The sequence below is a fragment of the Callithrix jacchus genome, chromosome 5 (genome assembly GCF_049354715.1).
Source record: "Callithrix jacchus isolate 240 chromosome 5, calJac240_pri, whole genome shotgun sequence".
Taxonomy (NCBI): Eukaryota; Metazoa; Chordata; class Mammalia; order Primates; family Cebidae; genus Callithrix; species Callithrix jacchus.
In genome coordinates, this window is record NC_133506.1 from 116,953,025 (window position 1) to 116,976,808 (window position 23,784).

At 40.4% G+C, this 23,784-nt stretch overlaps 1 protein-coding gene and 1 non-coding gene across 3 annotated transcripts in view; both read left to right on the forward strand.

Moving 5' to 3' along the window:
- The window catches only part of ZNF652 (zinc finger protein 652), a 74,893-nt gene that overhangs the window by 3,549 nt on the left and 47,560 nt on the right, over positions 1 to 23,784 (forward strand). The gene's annotated exons all lie outside the window — the stretch shown is intronic.
- Positions 15,364 to 15,480, forward strand: LOC118154174 (U5 spliceosomal RNA). The gene has a single exon (XR_004744069.1). It is a non-coding gene; the product is annotated as a U5 spliceosomal RNA (small nuclear RNA).

Below are 23,784 nucleotides of genomic sequence, written 5' to 3' on the forward strand. Positions count from 1 at the left end.
CTGTAGAAAAAAAAAGTTGATAAGTAATGCTACTTATGTGATTTTTGTTTTTGAATGTCTGCAGCCTATCGAAGAGGCAAACTATAATGTGAACTTTTGAAGTCATCCTTTTCTCGAAGGTTTCAGATAATTTTACCCAAAAAAATGTGAATATACTCTTGAGTTTCATTTCCTTTGTTATAAAAAAGTCAGTTTCGAGACAACCAAAAAGAAACACACACAGTGGATTGTCTTGTATTTTGAACAATCGCTTTTAAAACTAATTATCTAAAGGACATGACTGCATCTCCTTGTTGTGAAGTCTTGGGTCTTGTGCTACCATTTTAGGTGTGATATTTTTCTCAGCTGCTGTCATCATTTCAGACAATCACACTTCAATTTACTTTGATAGAGGTGAACCGGTGCTGTGGTTAGTGACTCGCTGAAGAAGGCTCAGGGAAATGGTGCTTTGGAGCCAGGCAGAACTAGATTTAAAACCCCTGCTCCACCATTTACTGGCATTATGATATTGAACAAGTCACCTTGACCTCTCTGTCCTCAGTTTCCTCATCAGCAGAATGGGATTTGTTATGAGGATTAGAGATCATTTATGCAAATGCCTAGCAGTTCCTGGCATAGGATCATATTAGAGACTCAATAGATGTTAGAATACGGAGCATGTTGGAGTAAAACTACAGATCATTCTGTCTTATGACAAGATTTAGAGTCTGGCGCTGCGATCTGTGTTTTTTCATTTGTGCATATTTGGGATGAAAAAATTGCAAATATTTGACTTGGAGCATACCTAAGTCTCACAGGTGCGATGTGCTTATTGGAACTTTGATTTGTTGCTCTATGGCTGGCTAAACTTGGTGGGGACAATAAAATCTAGCTCCAAATTCTACAGTGCTAACCTACAGTCTGCTTGTTTTAAGCCTATTCAGAGCTTATGTGGTGAAAGGGGTGTTTTAGGATATTAACGTATCTGAATGGGGTCTGTGTCTAGAGTTGAATCACGTGCAAACCCTTGTATAAATTTTCATGGTTGATGCAAGCCATACAGTGCTTTGTAGAATCAGTGGTGTTATCAGTTGCTTATTTTAGTTAATCTGTTTGTTTATATAGTAGTTATGTTTGATTTTTAAAAATACTAGTGAACATTTTATCTAATACAATTTCCATTGCTCTTCTGAGATTTTGATTATAAACTGCTATGGGGCTGTAGGTTTGAGCACTTTATGAATTTTTACTTCGGCAAGGGCAGGAAAGAAAAGTAAGGTCCCTTCACCTGTCAGATTTTATGAACTCTGTTTTAGGCCTGTAGATTGTGTAGTTCCTTCTTTTGTTTTTTTTAGCCAAAACAGCAGCTTTATGGTAAAAATGACATTATCTTTTTCATTTTTTAAACATAGTTCAAGTGATTACCTTGAAAAGTAAATTCAATTAGGGCTGTGTATACAGTTTTATTCCATGCATACAACTCTTAGAATAGGATTTTTTTTTGTCATTTCTTAGAAACCTCAGTCTAATTAAAATAGGATTTCTTAGGTTACTATGGAATTAAATTATTCTGTCATTTTTGCAGGATAACATTGTAGTAAGTCTGTGAGCCCACAAAAGCTACCTAGAGACTTTTCAGATAAGGTAGGCACATAAGTAATACAATAGGATTTACCTCAGGAGAATCTGCTAATCCTTATTTTCTTTGATTATTGAGCACCTACAGGCTTGCCCATGAGTGGACTCAGTCACTGGTATTGGATTGCTGATAAAGAGGGATTGGCATATAATGGTCTTTGACTCACCTTAGATTTTGCAGTATACTTGAAAAAAGTTAATTTGGCCAGAATGTATAATAACAGTCCTAATGCTATGTGAGCCCAGAACGACTAAACAGATAAAATTTGGGCAATTGAATTATCATCATACATTTTGCTGAGTAGATTTTTTTTTTATGTGGAGGGGTGGTGTTTTGTTTGTTTTTTGACAGTCTTGCTCGGTCCCCCAGGCTGAAGTGCAGTGATTCGATCTCGACTCACTCAGCCTCCACCTCCCTGGTTCAAGTGATTCTCATGCCTCAGCCTCCCCCAGGTAGCTGGTATTACAGGTGCCTGCCATCATTCCCAGCTAATTTTTCTACTTTTAGTAGAGATGGGGTTTCTCCATGTTGACCAGGCTGGTCTCGAACTCCTTACCTCAGGTGATCCACCTGGCTTGGCCTCCCACGTGCTAGGATTACAGGCATGAGCCACTGCGCCTGGCCTGTGTTTTGTTTTTGTTTTTAACTGTTATTTTTTCACCAGTTTACTGAAGTCAAATGGCCTAGCAGATAGCTGGTTTCTTCTGTTAGTTCCTTGATAAACCATTGTGTGTGTGGCGAGACGGGATGGTTGGGAGAGAACAGAAACGGGAAAGAATGGCTCCACAGCCTGATTTCTTGATCTTTACTGTGAATGTGGCGTCAGAGGGTTATGACTCAAAGCTACACAGTGTTGGGTTCTTCATTTTGTCTTTTAATGCTAGTGCAGAATATAGTCTTTAATACATTTATACTTTATAGCTTTGGAATTTTGATTCCGTTTTTGGGATTCAAGGGAACCTAACTTCCTACAGTACAGTAGGGAAATAACAGACAGTTTGATGAATTTTCTCTGTATAATCAGTACCAAGAACAAGGAATTACGCCTCCCAAAGTGCTGGAAATACAGGTGTGAGGCACCGTGCCAGCCAAATTTTTTCTTATGCTGTCTCATTTTATAATATTGAAATCACAATCCCTCCTGAATTAATTATTAAAACTTTTTTACTTAATGTAACTTTTACAAGTAACATATATTTAAACTTTTTAGAACCCCCCAAATCTAAACAAAATAGCAACATAAAGAACTTAAAATAGTTCATCTTGTTTTGAATATTTGAGAATTTGGAAGACCTGTCAATCAGTTGGTCAATGGAATTGTATGTATGTAATTGTATGTAGCCATGGTCTTTAACAACTACTGAGGTGGCCAGGTGCGGTGGCTCATGCCTGTAATCCCAGCACTTTGGGAGGGTGACGTGGGTGGATCACGAGGTTAGGAGTTCAAGACCAGCCATGCCAATGTGGTGAAACCGCATCTCTACTAAAAATACAAAACAAATTAGCCGGGCATGGTGGCTCACACCTGTAATCCCAGCTACTTGGGAGGGTGAGGCATGAGAATTGCTTGAACTTGAGAGGTGGAGGTTGCAGTGAGCTGAGATTGTATCACTGCACTTCAGCCTGGCGACTTCAGCTCATTAAAAAACAAAAACAAAAAACAACTAGGTAACTTTCAGAATAGTATTGGTGTTTTAGATATAAAGATTTTAGAATAAGTTTTAGCAGACAATTATTTATTTAATTATTTTTGAGATGGAGTCTTGCTTCCATGCCCAGACTGGAGTGCAGTGGTGTGATCTTGGCTCACTGCAACCTCCACCTACCAGGTTCAAGTGATTCTCCTGCCTGATTCTCCCGAGTAGCTGGGACTACAGGTGTGAATCTTTTTAAAAATAAGTTGTTTATAGTCTGCTGGTGCCTAAAGCCAAATTTATCTTGGAATTTAGCTTTTATCCAAAAGAGTATTCACAAAGAGAAAAAGCCTTTTTATATATTACATAGCAGAGAGTTAATAGTATAATTTTCTTAAAGCAGATACATTTTTACCTTTTTTCCCTCTTTTTCTCTTTTACAGTTTTTGTGATCTTAATGTGTCTTACCCTGCTCTAATAGAATGTAATTTGTTTCTTTGAGATGTATTTAAAACTTGTATAATATAATAAATTAAGAAACTATTGCTAAGTGAGAAAATGTTTAAATTAAAATTTGGAAGTGATATGCATAGTAGAAATGATCTAATTTCAAATGACTAATTTCCTCATGTTGGATTATGGTAAAGAAATAAACACTTCTGCATCTATTCTAATTTGTCAGGTATTATAATTAATATCCAAAAGGTAGTTTGTTCTGCCTTCCAGTCTCCTCAATCCTTTCATCACCTCGTATGGAAAGTTAGATATTTTTTATGTCTTTAAAGATAATTTACGTCTCTAAGGCCAGGTGGTGCACTGTGTACTAAATACATGTCCATAGAAGCCAACTCTTGCGGGGCTGGACTGTTCTAAATGTAGAACTGTTGTTTATTTAATTCCCTCTAGCAGTATTTCTCAAACTTTTTGACTGTGATTCACAGTAAGAAGCAGTGCGTGCGTGCCCACACATATTCGCATTCATACCTACACCCACAACTGAAACAAAAACTTTGAGACAGTACTTACCCTTACTAATTGTGAGGTAGTCTGTTAGAGTTTTTATTCTGTTTTATTTCTTTTTTTTTTGAGATGGAGTTTCGTTGTTGTTACCCAGACTGGAGTGCAATGGCACGATCTCGGCTCACCGCAACCTCCGCCTTCTGGGTTCAAGCAATTCTCCTGCCTCAGCCTCCCGAGTAGCTGGGACTACAGGTGCGCACCACCACGCCCAGCTAATTTTTGTTTTTTAGTAGAGACGGGGTTTCACCTTGTTGACCAGGATGGTCTCGATCTCTTGACTTCGTGTCCATCCGCCTCGACCTCCCAAAGTGCTGGGATTATAGGCGTGAGCCACTGCGCCCGGCCTGTTCTGTTTTATTTCATTTAGAAAAATTGGGTTGGGACAGACATTTTGAAAAACCACTGCCCTATATAGTGCTTAACAAAAAATATATTCTTGAAGTAGATGTTAGACAGATGCCTATTGGATTACAAGGGGTAGAGGGGATTGATAAAATTAAAATCTCTGCTTAGAGGTACTTACCCTTACTAATTGTGAGGTAGTCTGTTAGATTTTAAGTAGAAAGCTAAGAAATGTGGCATGAAGGAAATCATAATACTTATGACTTGACTTATTCCATATAGAGAGGTAGTCCTTAAAAGACTTGACATTCTAGAAAGGGTTAAGGTTGGATTCCATTTTATCTACCATTTAAAGCTATGGTCTTCTAAGAGGTACTATACCTTCTATTGCTTACATATACACACATCATCTACCTGTTCATCATGTGAGGTAGAACTGAGAGGGCTAAAGAATATACAGAAAGATTTTTCAACTCTATGATATAGATATAGCCTCCTTTAATACAGAGGCTGGTTTAAAAATTAATTTTTGTGTGTAGAGTAGTTACAGAATAAAAATACAACTATAATCCTAGCACTTCGGGAGACTGAGACAGGAGGATCACTTTAACCCAGGTTTTCTAGACTAGCCTGGGCAATATAGTGAGACCCTGTCTCTTAAAAAAGAAGCTCAGTGTAGTAGTGCATGTTTGTAATCCCAGCTACTCAGGAGGCTGAGGTTGAAGGATTACTTAACCCCAAAAGTTCAAGACTGCAGTGACTCATACTTGTGCCACAGCACTCCAGCCTGGGCAACAGAGCTAGACCCTGTCTAAAAATAAAAAATAAAAAAAAAAAATAAAAGCAAGAACTTATTAGTGAACCTCTTTGAAAATCAGACTGTGGACTTGGACTGTATTTCAGAAGCAGTGGTATCCAAAAAGCAGTGTCAGAATCTGGTTCTCCATAGGGACAGAACTTGGGAGTTTCTTGATTGGAGTTGTCTTTCTTTTTCTCTCTCTCTCTGGTTTTCTTCTGAGACAGGGTCTCACTTTTTCATCCAGGTTGAAGTGCAGTGATACAATTTTGGCTCACTATAACCTCCGCCCCCTGGCTCAAGCAATCCTCCTGCCTTACCCTTCCTGCCCCCAAGTAACTGGGACTACAGGCCTAGGCAACCATGCCTGCCTAATTTTTGTATTTTTTTTTTTTTTTTTTTTTGTAGAAATGGGGTTTCACCATATTGCCCAGGCTGGTCTTGAACTCCTGAGCTCAAGCAGTCCACCCACTTTGGCCTCCCAAAATGCTAGGATTACAGGTGTGAGCCACCATATCCAGCTTGTCTTTTATTTTTATACCCAAAGTTATATATTCTGTATATACGTGTATATTTATTTAACAGACCTTTACATAGCATTTACAACTTAATCTTCTCATAACCTTATGAGCTAGATACTGTTATCATCCCCATTTTGCTAACAGGAAAATTGAGACAAAATGAGGTTTTCTTAATTTGCCAGGTCGAATTGTTCTTTTCTTGGAATTGAGTTTTGTTTTGTTTATAGAGATTGGATCTCACTATGTTGCCTAGGCTAGAGTGCAGTAGCTGTTCACAGGCACAGTCATAGCACACTATAGCCTTCAACTCCTAGGCTCGAGCAATCTTCCTTCAGCCTCCCAAATACCTGGGACTGCAGGGATGCCATATGCCTGGCTGGCATTGAGATTTTTTAAAAAAGACTCACTGAAACTATTTTATTTTACTAATTGAAAAATTAATTTAGGCCAGGCCCAGTGGCTCTCGCCTATAATCCCAACACTTTGCGAGGCTGAAGTGAGCAGATCTGTTGAGGCCAGGAGTTGAAGACCAGCCTGGCCAATGTGGTTAAACCCTCTCTCCACTAAAAATACAAAACTTAGCTAGGCGTAGTGGCTCGTGCCTGTAGCCTTAGCTATTTGGGAGGTTGAGGTATGAGAATTACTTGAACCCAGTAGGTAGAGGTTGCAGTAAGCCAAAATTATGTGACTGCACTCCAGCCTGGGTGATAGAGTGAGACTCTGTCTCAAAAAAAAAAAAAGGAAAGAAAAATAATTTGGCTGGGTGCAGTGTCTCACACCTGTAATCCCATCACTTTGGGAAGCCGAAGCAGAAGGATCACTTGAGCCTACGAGTATGAGACCAGCCTGGGCAACATAGTGAGACCTGTCTCTACAAAAAAATCAAAAAATTAGCCAGGCATGGTGTAGTCCTAGCTACTCAGGAAGCTGAAGTGGGAGAATCACCTGACCCCAGTAGGTAGAGGCTGCAGTGAGCCAGAATCATGCCACTGCATGCCAGCCTGGTGACAGGGTGAGACCCTGCCTTGAAAAAAAAAAAATTTATACTTATCAGTATTTGTGGCTTTTAGAAACCAGAGACTCAGTAAATATTTTAATTTTTAAATTAATATACAGTAAAATTGACATTTTGATATTTATGCAGTTCTGTGAATATCAGTTTCTGTAACTACCACCAACACCACAGTCAGGACACAGAACAGTTCCATCACTCCAAGTAACTCCCTTCCACTGTCCCATTGCACTCATACCCACCCCTCACCCTGGGCAACTGTTGATCTGTTTTCACTATAGTTTTGTCATTTGCAGAATGTGACGTGGACTCATATAGTATGTAACCTTTAGAGACTGCCTTCTTTTACTCATAGTAATGCTGCTGAGGTTTATCCAAGTATTTGTGTTTATCAACAGTTTGTTCCTTTTTATCGCCTGGTAATATTCCTTTGTATGGATTTACCACAATCAGTTATATCTTTAACCATTTGAGGGACATTTGGCTTCCAGTTTTGGGTGATTATGACCAGAGACACTATAAACATTCATGGCAAGTTTTGGGGCGAAATAAGTTTTTGTTTCTTGAGGGTAAATACCTAGGAGTGGGATTGCTAGGTCATATGGTATGTATGTTTAATTTACAAGATATTACCAAATTCTTTCTGCATCCCCACTGAAAAGACATGAAGAGTTCTACTTGTTCCACATTTTTGTCAGCAGTTGATATTGTTAATCATTTTATGTAGGAATACTTCATTTTGAGTCTTATAAGAAAAATCTGGGTTCTAGGCCCAGCTCTGCCATTAGCTAGCTGCTGACTTTAGAGGAACCATTTAACTTTTCTGAACCTTTTGTTTCCTCCTCTCTCATATAATAGAGTTGTCTTGGACACGTTATAAGTTCTCTCAGCTCCCAAATTCATTGATATGGAAAGGTTAGTCCTTGGCAAGAAGAAGAGAGATTTGTTTGCTTGTACAAAAAAAAAACAAAATCTATTGACTGATCTCAGCTAAAGCACAAATACTATTAGTAGTGTATATATTTACAAATGGAATTTATATGAAATGACGATATTTTATAATTTGTCTATTGGAGTTAAACAGTATTTTGATAGTGTATGTTATATATCTGTAAGCTAAAATTATATTGCTCATGTTGCAATTAACATAGACAACCTGTGAACTTAGGGGCCTTTTGGCTGATGGCTAACTTTTTGTTTGTTTTTTTGTTTTTGAGAGTCTTGTGCTGTCACTCGGGCTGGAGTGGTGTGATCTCTCAGTGGTGTGATCCTAACTCACTGCAGCCTTGAACTCCCGGTATCAAGTGATCCTTCTGCCTCAGCCTTTTGATCAGCTGGTCCTACAGACGTGTGCCATGGCACCAGCTAATTTTTGTATTTGTTTTCTATATAGGCGGGATCTTACTATATTGTCCCGGCTGGCCTCAAACTCCTGAGATCAAGCAGTCCTCTCACTTCAGCCTCCCAAAGTCCTGGGGTTATAGGTGTGAGTCACTGCATCAGCCTACATGCTTATTATTTTTTTTTTTTTAACTACTTAAGGATTCTAGAAAAATAGGAAGAAAAGAAAGTATGATCTTCTCTGCCGTCTATCCTGAGACATCTCTCAGTATGAGTGCACATATACATAAGTATATCCATGGTTTTGAGTAGTGAAATTGCATGACACCATTCTCACATGTTCTTTATTCTTTTTTATATGGACCTATTTCTATGTCAGTTATTATAAACCTGCATCATAATTCAGATGGCTACACAGTATGCCTGTGCCTGTGTGTACCATTATTTATGTTATAATAAATAATGCTATAATGTATGCTTTTGTATACTTTTTTTTTTATACTTCTGGTGATGAATTCTTTAGTGGCTACATCCAAAAATATGCACATTTCACAGTTAGGAAATAGTGCTGAATTCCCAAAGTGTTATGATCTGTAATTAGGGGTGCCAGTTAATGTCAGAAGTCAGTCAGGTTTTCTTGGCATTAGCCAGTTTAGGATTTATGCCATAAAGCATACTTACACCTGTTTGTACATGGATTCTGGTGAAAAAACCAAGTCCATTTGCTAATTGATAGTCTTAACCAAATAAGCCTGATAATGTTTTTAAAACATCTAAGTTAAAAAAATTTTTTTTTTTGAGACAGAGTCTTGTTGTCACCCAGACTGGAGTGTAGTGGTGCAATCTTGGCTCACTGCAACCTCTGCCTCCTGGGTTCAAGCGATTCTCCTGCCTAGGCACCTGCCAACACACCCAGCTAATTTTTGTGTTTTTTTTTTGTTTTTGAGAAAGAGTCTCACTCAGTTGCCAGGTGCCAGGCTGGAGTGGAGTGGCACAACCTTGGCTCACTGCAACCTCTGCCTCCCGGATTCAAGCAATTCTCCTGCCTCAGCCTCCCGAGTAGCTGGGGCTACAGGCGCGTGCCACCATGCCTGGTTAATTTTTGTATTTTTAGTAGAGATGGGGTTTCACCATGTTGGCAAGGATGGTCTCGATCTCTTGACCTCATGATCCACCCGCCTCAGCCTCCCAAAGTGCTGGGATTACAGGCGTGAGCTAATTTTTGTATTTTTAGTAGAGACAGGGATTCACCATGTTGACCAGGCTGGTCTTGAACTCCTGACCTCAGGTGATCTGCCCACTTTGGCCTCCCAAAATCCTGGGATTACAGGTGTGAGCCACTGTGCTTGGCCATTTTTTAAAAGTATCCCTTTTGAGAAAAGTAAGCTGATGGAGCATCCTGCCTTTTTAATTCAAAGAAAATCTTTTAATTGAAGTGATTATAACTCAGTTTATGCTATTGCAATAAATTCTCTTTACAATTTTTTTTTTTTTTTGAGTCGGAGTGTCTGTCACCTGGGCTAGAGTGCAATGGTGAAATCTTGGCTCACTGCAACCTCTGACTCCCAGGTTCAAGCAATTCTTCTGTCTCAGCCTCCCAGTAGCTGGGATTACAGCATGTGCCACCATACCTGGCTAATTTTTGTATTTTTAGTAAAGACAGGGTTTCATCATGTTGGCCAGACTGGTCTTGAACTCCTGACCTTAGGTGATTTGTCCACCTCGGCCTCCCAAAGTGCTAGGATTATAGGTGTAAGCCACTGCACCTGGCCTACAAATTTTTTTTAATTTTTGGAATAATCTTAAATTTACAGAAAAGTTGCAAGGAGAGTGCAACTCTGTACCCATATACTTTTCATGGTTCTTTTTGTTAAGGTCGTACATAAACATGGTGTGTTTCTCAAAACTAAGGAACTGACATTGGTATATTACTATTAATTAGACTTCATATTTAATTTAGATTTTGGCCAGGTTCGGCAGCTCACGCCTGTAATCCCAGCACTCTGGGAGGCCAAAGTGGGCAGATCACCTGAGGTCGGGAGTTCAAGGCCAGCCTGACCAACATGGTGAAACCCCACCTTTTAAAAAAATAAATAAAATATAAAAAGAAAAAAAAATTCAGATTTCATTAGTTTTTCAACTAATATGCTTTTTCTGTTTGGAAACATCTTAAACTTTTAAAGTCTGTTCTGAAGTTTGAATATCTGTTCATGGATTAGCTTTGGTTATAACATAGATTGTACACGTATATATACTATATGTAACGTAGCTGGATCTCTGTATTTGTTCAAGCAAATATGTTATCTTTGACATTAATATCTTTAAGAGTTATCTTTTGACATTCACAGATAGTTCTGCCCAAGGCCATTTTAAGGTAGGGCAGAATTTTCCCCACCCTTCTTGTATTCCATGCAGAAACATGATTTATCACTTCTATGAGTATACTTCTTATACCGTAGTACCCTTTTCAGTATAGTTACAAGCCCCTAAATTTATTAGCATATAGAAAATAGCCAACTTTTGTTTACTAGGAAATTAACTGTTAATTGAGAGTAGTAGTCATGAGTCTTCTATGCAGGGTGGTTTCATGTCTTGCTCTGAGAAAATTTAAGTATTCAGTGATTCTTCAAGGAGAAAAAGCTACTGAACTTAAGGCAGAATACCATTGTAGATATGGTAGTACTTGGGTATCTTTCATTCCACACTTACTAATGCAAAGAAACCCTGCTATGGCAAACCATGGCATCCAAACTCACTGCATTAAATTTTTTTTTTTTTTGAGACAGAATTTTGCATTGTCCAGCTGAAGTGCAATGGTGCGATCTTGGCTCACTGCAACCTCCACCTTCCGGGTTCAAGCAATTCTGCTGCCTCAGCCTCCCAAATAGCTGGCCTGGCAATTTTCTGTAGTTTTAGTACAGACAAGATTTCACCATGTTGGTCAGAGTGGTCTTGAACTCCTGACCTCCGGTGATCCACCCGCCTCAGCCTCCCAAAGTGTTGGGATTACAGACATGAGCCAAGGCACCTGGCTACTGCATTAGATTGGATAATTCCTTGAAACAGTTTAGTTTATGGCAGAGGAGGAAAGAACTGGCAATATGAAGTAGATATGGATTTTTAAAAAGTAAATTTTCCTCCCAGCTTAAATGGAACTCTTAAGTATTCCTTCCATTAACATATCACTTTTTAAATTCTTTTTTTGTTTTTTCATTCAGCAGTTTCATTCAGAAGCATACCACTTTTTAGAAAAAAGGGAAAAATCCTCAAGTATCCTAGGAAACAAAAATGCATAGAGATAACTTGGCAGTTTCATAAGAAAAAACACACACTAGGAGGGGTGCAGTGTGCATACCTATAATTCCAGAACTTTGGGAGGCCATGACAGGAGGATTGCTTGAGGCCAGGAGTTCAAGAGGAGGCTGGTCAACACTGTCTCTATTTAAAAAATAAAAAGTGAAAGAAAACAGACACTAAATCTGAAGTCCATGTTTTGCACAGGCAAAGAGGATGGGAGAAGTACAGCATTTGTCATGTATGTCCATTAAACTAATGAACTAAGTACAGTTATCCTGAATTTGTATGTGTCTTGTGACTGCCTATGTGCAGAGCATTGTATTAAGTGTCACAGGGAAGTGTACGTTTCTTTCCTTTCAAAGTGTTAGTAGTGGGAGAGAGAAAATTTATAGGAAAATAACTGCAACTCAAGATAATGTATGTTAGGTGAATAGCTCTGTTATAGAAGTTTAGGAGAAAGAGATGGAGAAATCTCTTCTGACTAGGTGGTCAAGAAAAGCTTCAAGGTAAAGGTGCATTTGAGCTAGGTTTTGAAACTTTGCCAGGATTTTGTCATACTGCTGGGGTGGGAAGAAAGACATTCTGAGTAGAAAGAATGACATAAAAATTTAGAGGTGCAAAAAGTTAAGATGCGTTTGAGAAATAGCATGAAGATGCTAGGTGGGAGAGGAGGAGTTTGGGAACCACAACTGGAAAAGTCACCTGGGCCCAGATGGAGTGCTTTTGACTGCTTTGCTAAGGACTTGGACTTTATTCTGGGGCTCTAGAAACCAGTGAAAGTTTCATAGCTAGGAAGTTCCACCATCCAAATTCTTAAGGAAAATCTATTTTAGAAGATCTCTGTAGGGTGGTTTGAAAGGAGGAAGCTGAAAGACTGTTACAATAGAGTGGGTCTAAGGTGATTAGGGCCTGAACTGGGATGTTATGTTTGTAATTGGGACAGGGAGGGAGGACAAGGCAATTTTAAGAAGGAACTTGTTTGTTTGTAAGGGAAAGAGAACAGCCAAAAATGCACCTGAGGTTTGGAGTCTATCAGAGACTATGGCTGCTTCATTTGGATCTTCATAGACTTGACCAGGAAATAAGAACTTAATAGTGTCTTAGAATACAGGAAAAGTATGCAGCATTGTTGTTTTTGAAACAATAAAATGAGCAGTTTAAAATTGAGGATATTCTATCTGACAGTCTTAATAAAAATACATAAATAAAATTGAGGATAACTTGTTTTGTTTTTGAGATGGAGCTCTGTTGACAAGGCTGGAGTGCAGTGGCTCAATCTTGGCTCACTGCAACTTCCACCTCCTGGGTTCAAGCACTTCTCCTGCCTCAGCCTCCTGATTAGCTGGGATTACAGGCATGCACCACCATGCCCCAGCTGTTTTGTATTTTTAGTAGAAACAGGCTTTCATCATGTTGGCCAGGCTGGTCTTGAACTCCTGACCTCAGGTGATCCGCCCACCTCAGCCTCCCAAAGTGCTGGGATTACAGGTGCAGGTCACCATGCCCAGCCTATTTGTTTGTTCTTTTGAGATGTCCTGTTGGTCTGTCACCCAGGCTGGAGTGCAGTGGCGTGATCTCGGCCCACGGCAACCTCTACCTCCCAGGTTCAGGTGATCCTCCCACCTCAGCCTCCTGGGTAGCTGGGATTATAGGCACCACCATGCCTGACTAATTTTTATATTTTTAGTGGAGATAGGGTTCCACCATTTTGGCTATGCAGATCTTAAACTCCTGGCCATAAGTGATCTGCCCGCCTTGGCCTTCCAAAGTGCTGAGATTACAGGCGCAAGCCATTGTGTCCAGCCAGTATTTTTTGACTCAGGATACAGAAAACAAGCCAGGGAAGTAAGAAGGTGGGCTTTTATTTAATGTGGTTATGGGCTGTGATTACATTTGATTTTTATACAGAGTGAAATGCTTTAGACCTCATACTCTTGGTAACAAGAGCATCACTGCGCTGACTGAATGAGAATAGAATCCTGGTTACCTCATAGTACAGCATATTTAGAAAGCCATCCAAAATGGTCTTCTGCTTACCCTTAAGTCTCTCTTTATAAAAGTGTATATATTTTGCTTGGATAATGGTCTTTTAGTTGGACCTGTAGATACAAAGGTGGCAGAACATGGTGTGCAGTGTATCAGCTGGAGAACCCACATAATTATAGCAGCTTTATGTTTTACCAGCTGCTGGTGAAACATTGGCTATGTACTTGAGCAATAAGGAGCTAAACTTTTGCCTGTAGCCAGATATACATAGTTAAGTTCCACATGAAGACAAAAGAAGTTTTTGGTTCAATTTTATTTGTCCTTGAAAAATTAAAGGTGAATTAATGTCTAGGATATAGTAGCTACTGTCTGGAAGGTTGGGTTCTAATCCTGAGTGAGTGATGAATTTACTGGACAGGTTTTTTGCTGCTTTCTCCCAAATAGGGCTCTCTCAGCCAGGCTGGAATACAGCTGTGTGAACATGGATCCCTGCAGCCACATTCCTGGGCTCAGTCGATCCTCCTACCTCAGCCTCCTGAGTAGCTGGGACCACAGAAACATGCTACCACTGTCACCTAATTTTTTTGCAGAGATGGGGTCTCATTATGTTGCCCAAGCTGACTTTGAACTCCTGGGTTCAAGTGATCTGCCTGCTTCAGCCTCCCAAAGTGCTGGGATTACAGGCATAAGCCACCACACCCAGCTGTTTTACTTCTAACGTATTTTTCTTTTATGCCTTTAATTATTATGTAGTTAGCATATTTGGGATTAAAGTTTTATTGTCAGAAATGTACCATATTGCCTATATTGTAGCTTTTAAAGATATGAAATATAAGTTGTATAAAGAAAAAATTAGGCCGGGTGTGGTGGCTCACCCCTGAAATTCCGGTACTTTGGGAGGCTGAGGTGGGCAGACCAACATGGTGAAATCCCATCTCTACTAAAAAATACAAAAATTAGCTGGGTGTGTTGGCACACACCTGCAATCTCAGCTACTTGAGAGGTTCAGGCAGGAGAATCACCTGAACCTGGGAGGCAGAGGTTGCAGAGATCTGAGATTGCACCAGTGTACTCCAGCCTGGGTGACAGAGCAAGACTCCATCTCAAAATAAAATAAAAACGAAATATGGTTCTAATATGGAAGCGTTTTCACACTTGTAATTTACTTCCTCTGTAATCTCCTAGTCATACCAAAAAGTTACTTTTAGCTGGGCATGGTAGCATATGCACCTGTATTTCCTCCCAGCTACTTGGGAGGCTGAAGCAGGAGGACAACTTAAGCCTAGGAATTTGAGGCTAGCCCGGGCAACATAGGGAGACCCATCTCTCTCCCTCCCTCCCCCTCTCTCTCTCTCTCTCTCTCTCTCTCTCTCTCTCTCTCTCTCTCTCTCTCTCTTTCCCCTTGAGACAGCATCTTGCTCTGTCACTCAGGCAGGAGTGCAGTGATCACAGCTTACTGCTGCCTTGACCTTTTGGGCTCAAGCGATCCTCTTGCCTCAGCCTCCCAGGTAGCTGGAACCACAGGCATGTGCCACCATACCCAGCTAATTTTTAATTTTCTGGCTGTGCCTTGCAGAGAGATTCCATCTCAAAAAAAAAAAAAAATCTTAAATACAAAACTGTAAGGAGAAAAGTATGATGAACCTAATATACCTATCTGTCAGGTTCAACAATTATCAGTACGTGGGCCAGTCTTACTTATGTATATCTACACTCACTGTACTTCCCTACCTGCCCTCCTCATTTTAAAGCAATGCCAGACATCATATCATATTATTTATAAAAACTCCCTGAGTATACTCTGGTTTCTCTTCATAATGAATAAATCTTTTGCCTTTTACTAAAGATTTCCATGGATAGGAACAATTATGAGTTTATAACTGAATTTTTTGATGTCCTGCTTAGGCAGGGCTCATTAAAAAAAAAAATTAAAAAAATAAAAACTCCATGAGTACTGTTACGTATGCAGTCAGTATATGTTTGTCCCAGTTAACTAATAGATTTTTTTTTCAGTTTGTTTGAATTACAGTCCAAAGAAGTGATTGGGTAGGTTTGTTTTCTTTCTCTCCTCTTCCCCTTTGCCTCTCTGTCCCCCTCCTTGCATTTTTTATTTTTATTATTTTATTTTTTTTGAGGCAAAGTCTTGATCTGTCACCCAGTCTGAGTCTTCAGTCTTGGCTCACAGTAACCTCTATCTCACAGGCTCAAGTTATCCTCTTGCCTCAGCCTCTCAAGTAGCTGGGACCACAGGTGCATGCACACCACCATGCCCAGCTAAATTTTTTTAATAGAGATGGGGTCTCACTCTGTTGCCGAGGCTGGTCGGAACTCTTGGTCTTAAGAGATTCTCTCACATTGGCCTCCCAAAGTGCTGGGGTTAGACGTGAGTCACCATGCGCAGCCTCCTTACAGTTTTTTGTTGAGGAATCCAAGTCATTTGTTGTGTAGTTTTCTGTAGTCTGAATTTTGCTAATTATATCCACTGTGGTATCCTTTGATATGTTTCTCAATCCCTTTTATTTCCTCTAAATTGCTTTTTAGATCTATAGGCTTGATAAGATTAAGATTTGGTAGGGTGTGATGGCTCATACCTGTAAATCTAGCACTTTGGGAGGCTGAAGCAGGTGGATTGTTTGAGCCCAGGAGTTTGAGAACAGCCTGGGCAACATAGTGAGACCCCCATCTCTACAAAAAATACAAAAATTAGCTGGGTGTAGTGATGCACGCCTATAGTCCCAGCTATTTGGGAAGCTGAGGTGGGAGGAGTGATTGAGCCTAGGAGATTGAGGCTCTGGTGAGCTGTGATCATGCCACTGCATTCCAGCCTTGGTGACAGAGTGACTGTGTTTCAAAAAAAAAATAATAAGGTTCAATTTTTCTTGCAGGCATGGGGCAAGATTATTTAATAGGTAGTGGCATATAATTCTGGGAGATACAAAAGCTGGTTGTTTCTTTTTGGATATTGTTATGAGTCATTGATCTTTTTGTCTACATCTATTCATTTATTAGGAGTTGCAAAATTATATATATATTTTTTAATATGTATATATTTTAAGACAGAGTCTCACTCTGTCACCCAGGCTGGAGTGCAGTGGCACAGTCATGGCTCCCTGCAACCTCTACTTCCCAGGCTCCAGTGATCCTCCCACCTCAGCCTCCAAAGTAGCTGGGACCATAGGTGCGTGCCACCACACCCAGCTAATTTTTGTATTTTTGATAGAGGAAGGGTTTGATCATGTTGCCCAGGCTGGTCTCAAACTCCTGAGTTCAGGCAATCCACACACCTCAGCCTTCCAAAGTGCTGGGATTACAGGCATGACCCATTGCGCCTGGCGGCAAAATAATATTTAATTCTATAATTTGTTTTTCAGTTATTAGCTGGAATACTTATATAAAATTTCCCCTCAACGATTTAGTTTCCTTAGGGTACAGATCTGATAGGACTGATTCTTGCTCTTCATTTACCTGTTTCAAAAGAATAAGTTGGCTGTCTCAGCATCCTCTACAGGTGACTAGTGGATTGAAGCATATTTGGTGTGTTTCAATTCACAACTCTTATTAATCCTTTGATACTCAGTTGTCCTGTCTTTGCCAGATAGAAATTTATCAGGCTGTTTCCTCACCCTTTTTGACACAATCCTGGTAGTCTTTGATAGCTTCCTTTCTTTCCATTATGACAAGATATTCCAAACTCGTACATTTCCTGCCCTGTTTCCCTTAGTGGGAAATATCTAGAAACCATAGTATATTCTCAGTACTAAGGTAGGCACAAGCTGGAATGCTAAAGTAGTAGTTTAAAAAGAGTTGCCTGTCTTGGTCTTTGACATTTTGATTTTTTTTTTTTTTTTAAGATGGAGTTTCGCTCTTATTGCCCAGGCTGGAGTGCAATGGTGCAATCTCAGCTCACTGCAACCTCCGCCTCCTGGGTTCAAGCAATTCTCCTGCCTCAGCCTCCCAAGTAACTGGGACTACAGGCGCACGCCACCATGCCCAGCTAATTTTTGTATTTTTAGTAGAGACGGGGTTTCACCATGTTGACCAGGATGGTCTCGATTGACATTTTGGTTTTTAAAATTCATTTTATTTACTTTGTATACATTTTGATGTGATAAATTCAGAGTTGATTTCCTCTTTTTAAATTAAGGCAAATATTTGCTTTCGATATATAACATGTGCGTGCATATCAAAATGAGAAGAATGTCTAAAATAAATTTGAAGCTAAAGATAAAAATCTTAGTATACATTTAGTATACATTTTACAAACATGTAGCCCTACAGGAATAGTAGTTTGTTTGCTTGTTTGAGATGGAGTTTTGCTCTCGTCACCCAGGCTGGAGTGTAGTGGTGTGATCTTGGCTCACTGCAACCTCCACCACCCAGATTCAAGCGATTCTTCTGCCTCCACCTTCCATGTAGCTGGGAATTGGGTGCACACCATTATGCCTGGCTAATTTTTATATTTTTAGTAGATAATTTTTTTTTTTTTTTTGAGACAGTTTCGCTGTTGTTACCTAGGCTGGAGTGCAATGGCACGATCTCGGCTCACTGCAACCTCCGCCTCCTGGGTTCAAGCTATTCTCCTGCCTCAGCCTCCCGAGTAGCTGGGACTACAGGCACGCACCACCATGCCCAGCTAATTTTTGTATTTTTAGTAGAGACGTGGTTTCATCTTGTTGACCAGGATGGTCTCGATCTCTTGACCTCGTGATCCACCCGCCTCAGCCTCCCAAAGTGCTGGGATTATAGGCATGAGCCACCGCGCCAGGCCTAGAGATGGGGTTTTACCACGTTAGCCAGGCTGGTCTCAAACTCCTGACCTCAGGTGATCTGCCCACTTTGGCCTCCCAAAGTGCAGGAATTATAGGCCTGAGCCACAGCACCTAGCCTTTTTTTTTTTTTTTTAAATAAATAAAGTAACCATGTAACTTGTCCAGACTGGGAGACATGTCAGGGGACATTATTAGCATTATTCTGGGAGATAACAATTATAAACTAGGACTTCTCCCAGCAAACTAGGACAAATGCTCACACTCTGTTTTATAAACTAATTGTGAGACTGTAAGCCTTCTGAGACCAGGAATCCTACCTCTTATACTGCACTTGTAGTTGTGGCTGTGGCACTTGGCACATAGTAGGTGCTTAATAAATATTTTGTGAATTTAATAAAAGTCTGCTGATAATTTCGAGGCTTGATGTTGATTTTAAGTGTTTCTTATGCTTAAATAATGTTTGTGCTTTTTTCAGTATCCTTTTGTTAACATTTGCATCTAAATGATCTTAGGCATTGAATCTGAATGGGTTTGATGAATTCATTTCTTTTTAAAATTTAGGATTAGTTGTTTTGTTTATTAAATAATGCAGCCAGGCTGGTGGCTCACGCCTGTAATCCCACCACTTTGGGAGGCCCAGGCAGGCGGCTCACTTGAGGTCAGGATTTCACGACTAGCCTGGCCAACGTGGTGAATCCCATCTCTACTAAAAATACAAAGATTAGCCAGGCATGGTGGCATGGGCCTGTAATCCCAGCTACTCGGGAGGTTGAGGGAGGAGAATCATTTGAATATAGGAGGCAAAGGTTGCAGTGAGCTGAGATTGTGCACTCCAGCCTGGGTGACCAAACAACACTCTGTCTCAAAAAAAAAAAAAAAAAAAATCTAGATACTTGCTTACCACCACCCCTTACTGCCCTTTGCAAAAAGTTACCTATCTTCTGAATGGATTTTGTCTTAAGGGAGAAGAGACATCTTTTAGACAGTGGGCCTTACTTTCCTGCAATCCTCAAAGAGACTAATAATTATTTAACAAGAACTTTTTGATTTTTAGATAAATGTGGTTTTGTGGGGGTTAGGTGGGAGTTGGGGAAGGAGACTGAATGCTAACTTGAACAATGTTTCTGTGATCAAAACTGTGTTTGGTTGCTCTAGCCACATTCCTTGAAGATGTTAGCAAAAGTAGTGATAGAAAATTTGCATGGATGTGAACTAGTATGAAAATTCTTTGATTTTTGTAAGGGAAGTATATTTCAAGATTATATATATATACATTAATTAAAATATTTTCTTCAACATAAATCGGTGAAGAGGAATAAAATTATTTTTTTCCTTTTTTGAGACAGGGTCTCATTCTGTTGCCCAGGCTAGAATGCAATAGTTTGATAACAGCTCACTGCAGCTTCAAACTTCTGGGCTCCAGTGATCTTCCTGCCTCAGCCTATCAAATAGCTAGCATTACTGGCATGCACCACCATACCTAGCTTATTTTTAAATTTTTTTAGAGATGGAGTCTTACCCTGTTGCCCAGGCTGGTCTTGAACTCTGGGCCTCAAGCTGTCCTCCCACCTTGGCCTCCCAAAGTGTTGGGATTACAGTTGTGAGCCACTGTGCCCAGCTGGGAATTAAACTTAGTTATGTGTACCCAGGGCTCTGGGCAGCCTGCTTGGTCACATCCTTGGTTTGGTTATCTTGACCATGCATTGGATTTGGGTTATTTAAACAAAAAAAAAAAAGTTATTTTTTTAAAGGCAAGCAAGCAAAAACAAAATGTTTATTAAGGTTTTCGACTGATGACATCTATTTATAGCACCTACATTGTGAAGAGTTGTGGTTTCCTTTAGATTAAGAAAGGTATTGTATAAAAATCATCTCCCCACATAAATGTTTCCACCACCTACTCATTTGTCTGCAAGCCAGGAGTCTGTTCACTTCCTCTTGGGCTCTGTGACTTTGGTGCTTATAGGCTCATTTTTTAGACATTCCAGTGCAGTTAGGATGTAAATGTCTATGGTGTGTATTGTTATTAATTGATTTATCTTATATCTGAAAAGTAATTTCTGGACTGAAATATGCAGTCATTCATTGTATATTATAGAGAACAGTATTTTGGGAAAAAATAGTTAAGAATTCTATGTGGGTCAGGTGTAGTGGGTCATGCCTATAATCCCGGCACTTTGGGAGGCAGAGGCAGGTGGATCACTTGCAGTCAGGAGCTTGAGACCAGCCTGGCCAACATAGTGAAACTCCATCTCTACTAAAAATACAAAAATTAGCCAGGTGTGGTGGTGGGCACCCATAACCCAAGCTACTCAGGAGGCTGAGGCAGGAGAATCACTTGAACCCAGGAGGCAGAGGTTGCAGTGAGCTGAGATCCTGCCACTGCATTCCACCCTGGAGGACAGAGCAAGACTCTGCTCCCCCAACCCCCAAAAAAAAGCTAGTGGAAAAAACCTTGTATATTTGAACATCTTCCATCAGCTTTCCCATCTCGTGTTATTACTGACCATTATTGTGCCAGGGAGCAAATAGCTAAGAATAATTTTATGTGATTCTGAGGGGATTTTTCTCTTCACAAGAATGTCTATAGTTCAGCCTTGAGTTGAAATTTTAGTGTTGTCACCAGTAACTGAGGCTTGTAGGTATGAAACCACGTGTATGTTCATAAGGACTGTGCTTTTCTTTTTTTAAACTGAAGAGTTAAGATATGTTGTAGCATGAAAATGTATAGATCCCCCCTTATCTGTTATCTGGCCTTTAATGAAAAAAAGTCTTGCTCGAAAGTTGCAGATCCCTTGAGGGCAACAAACACTATACTCAAAATGAAACTAGGTTACTGTTTCTGCAACATGCAGTGGTTTGTGTCAAAAGCTGTTTTGGTCTTAACTTTGAAATTATCCCCTTTTCTTTGAAGTGGTCATGTTTTAATTTGGAGTGGTTTTACATTTTAGAATTTCCTGAGTTGATTATAAAAATTTTAAAATATTTTCTTATGTGGTTCTTATGCAGAAGTTTATAGAAAGCTTATCTCAAGATAACATACTTCTTCAGTAAGACCAAAGGGAAAAAATACTTTAGATTTGAGAAAGTTTTCTTTTTGAGACGGAGTCCTGCTCTATCACCCAAGCTGGAGTGCAGTGTCGTGATCTTGGCTCACTGAAACCTCCTCCTCGGAGGTTCAAGTGTTACATACTCAGCCTCCTGAGTGGCTGGGATTACAGGTGCCCACCACCATGCCTAGCTAACTTTGTACTTTTAGTAAAGACGGGGTTTCACCATGTTGGCCAGGCTGGTCTCAAACTCCTCACCTCAGGTGATCTGCCTGCCTCAGCCTCCCAAAGTGCTGAGATTACAGGTGTGAGCCACTGCACCTGACCAGATGCGAGAAAGTTTTGAAGACTGAAAGTGCTTGAAGGGGATGTTCTAAATGGTTTTATGTAGCTGTGTTGTAGATTTCTTAGCTCTTAAAGTACTTGGGCTTTTGTGGTTTAGTACTTTGAGTTTGTGTTATAATTATGGAATTATCTTTGTAATAACCTAGAGAAAATTAGGCACTTTTACTGTTTTCTGTTACTACTTTTAAAAAAGGTATCCTTTTTCTTTTTTTCTTTTCTGAGACAGTCTTGCTGTCACCCATCTGGAGTGTGGTGGGATGGTCACAGCTCACTGCAGCCTTGACCTCCCTGGCTCAAACGATCCTCCCTACTCAGTCTCCTGAGAAGCTGGGACTATTGTCACGCACCACAATGCCTGGCTAATTTTTTTTTTTTTTTTTTAATTTTTGTAGAGATGAAGTCTTACTATGTTGCCTGGGCTGGTCTCAAACTTCTAGGCTCAAGTGATCTTTCCACTTCAGCATCCCAAAGTGCTGGGATTATAGGCGTGAGCCACCTTACCCAGCTATCCGTCTTTTTTCTTTTCCTTGCTGGACCATCCATTCTTTTTCTTCAGTCAGTGTGTTCTAAAATGAGGCAAAGGTTAAGACTGTGGCATTGTCATATGTTCTCTTTTCTTTTTATTTTTTTGAGACAGAGTCTCACTCTGCCACCCAGGCTGGAGTGCAGTGGTGTGATCTCGACTCTCAACTCACTCCAACCTCCACCTCCTGGGTTCTAACGATTCTCCTGCCTCAGTTTCCCAAGTAGCTGGGATTACAGGTGCCTGCCACCATGCCCAGCTAATTTTCTGTATTTTTAGTAGAGACAGGGTTTTGCCATGTTGGCCAGACTGGTCTCAAATTCCTGGTCTCAAGTGATCCTCCCACCTCAGCCACCCAAAGTGCTGTGATAACAGGTGTGAGCCAGTGTGCCCGGCCATACTTTTTCTTCTATATATAATTTTGTCATTGTTATTGAGACAGGGTCTCTCTCTGTGGCCCAGGCCCCAAATGCTCCGCTCGACCGCAGCTCCAGCCTCCAGGGCTCAAGCCATCCTCCCGCCTCAGCTTCCCAAGTAACTGAGACTACAGCTGCACCAACCCACCTGGCTAATTTTTTATATTTTTTGTAGAGATGGGATTTTGCCATGTTTCTCAGGCTGAACTCCTGAACCCAACCTGTCTGCCCTCCTCAGCTTCCCAAAGTGTTGAGAGTATAGCTACCATGCTGGTCAGTTTTTAAAAGCTTAATGAGCCAGCCGGGCATGGTGGCTCATGCCTGTAATCCCAACACTTTGGGAGGTGGAGGTGGGCAGATCACTGAGGTCAGGAGTTTGAGACCCGCCTGGCCAACACGATGAAACCCCATCTCCACTAAAGATAAAAAAAAAATTAGCTGGGTGTGGTGGTGGATGCCTGTAATCCCAGCTACTTAGGAGGCTGAGGCATGAGAATTGCTTGAACCCAGGAGGCGGAGGTTGCAGTGAGCTGAGATCATGCATTGCACTCCATCCTGGGTGACAGGGTGAGATTCTGTCTCAAAAAAAAAAAAAAAAAAAAAGTTTAATGAATTAACCTCTTATAATGCTATAATGAATTCCAAGATGTATTTCCCTCTCTCTCTCTCTCTCTCTCTCTCTCTCTCTCTCTCTCTCTCTCTTTTTTTTTTTTTTTTTTTTTTTTTTTTTGAGAGAGAGAGAGTTTTGCTGTGTTGCTGGAGTGCGGTGGCACAATCTTGGCTCACTGCAACCTCTGCCTCCCAGTTTCAAGTGATTCTCCTGTCTGGACCTCTGGAATTGCTGGGATTACAGGCATGTACTACCATGGCTGGCTAATTTTTGTATTTTCAGTAGAGGTGGAGTTTCGCTATGTTGGCCAGGGTGGTTTTGAACTCCGATCACTCCAGGTGATCCACCTGCCTCCGCTTCCCAAAAGTGTTGGGATTATAGGTGTGAGCTGCTGTGCCCTGCCCCAAAATGTATTTCTGTAAAGGAGTTTTGTAATCAGAGGTGATCTTTTCAGCATTTAAACATGCTAAGTTTCTCCAGTCTTTAAAAATCCAAACTTAAGGC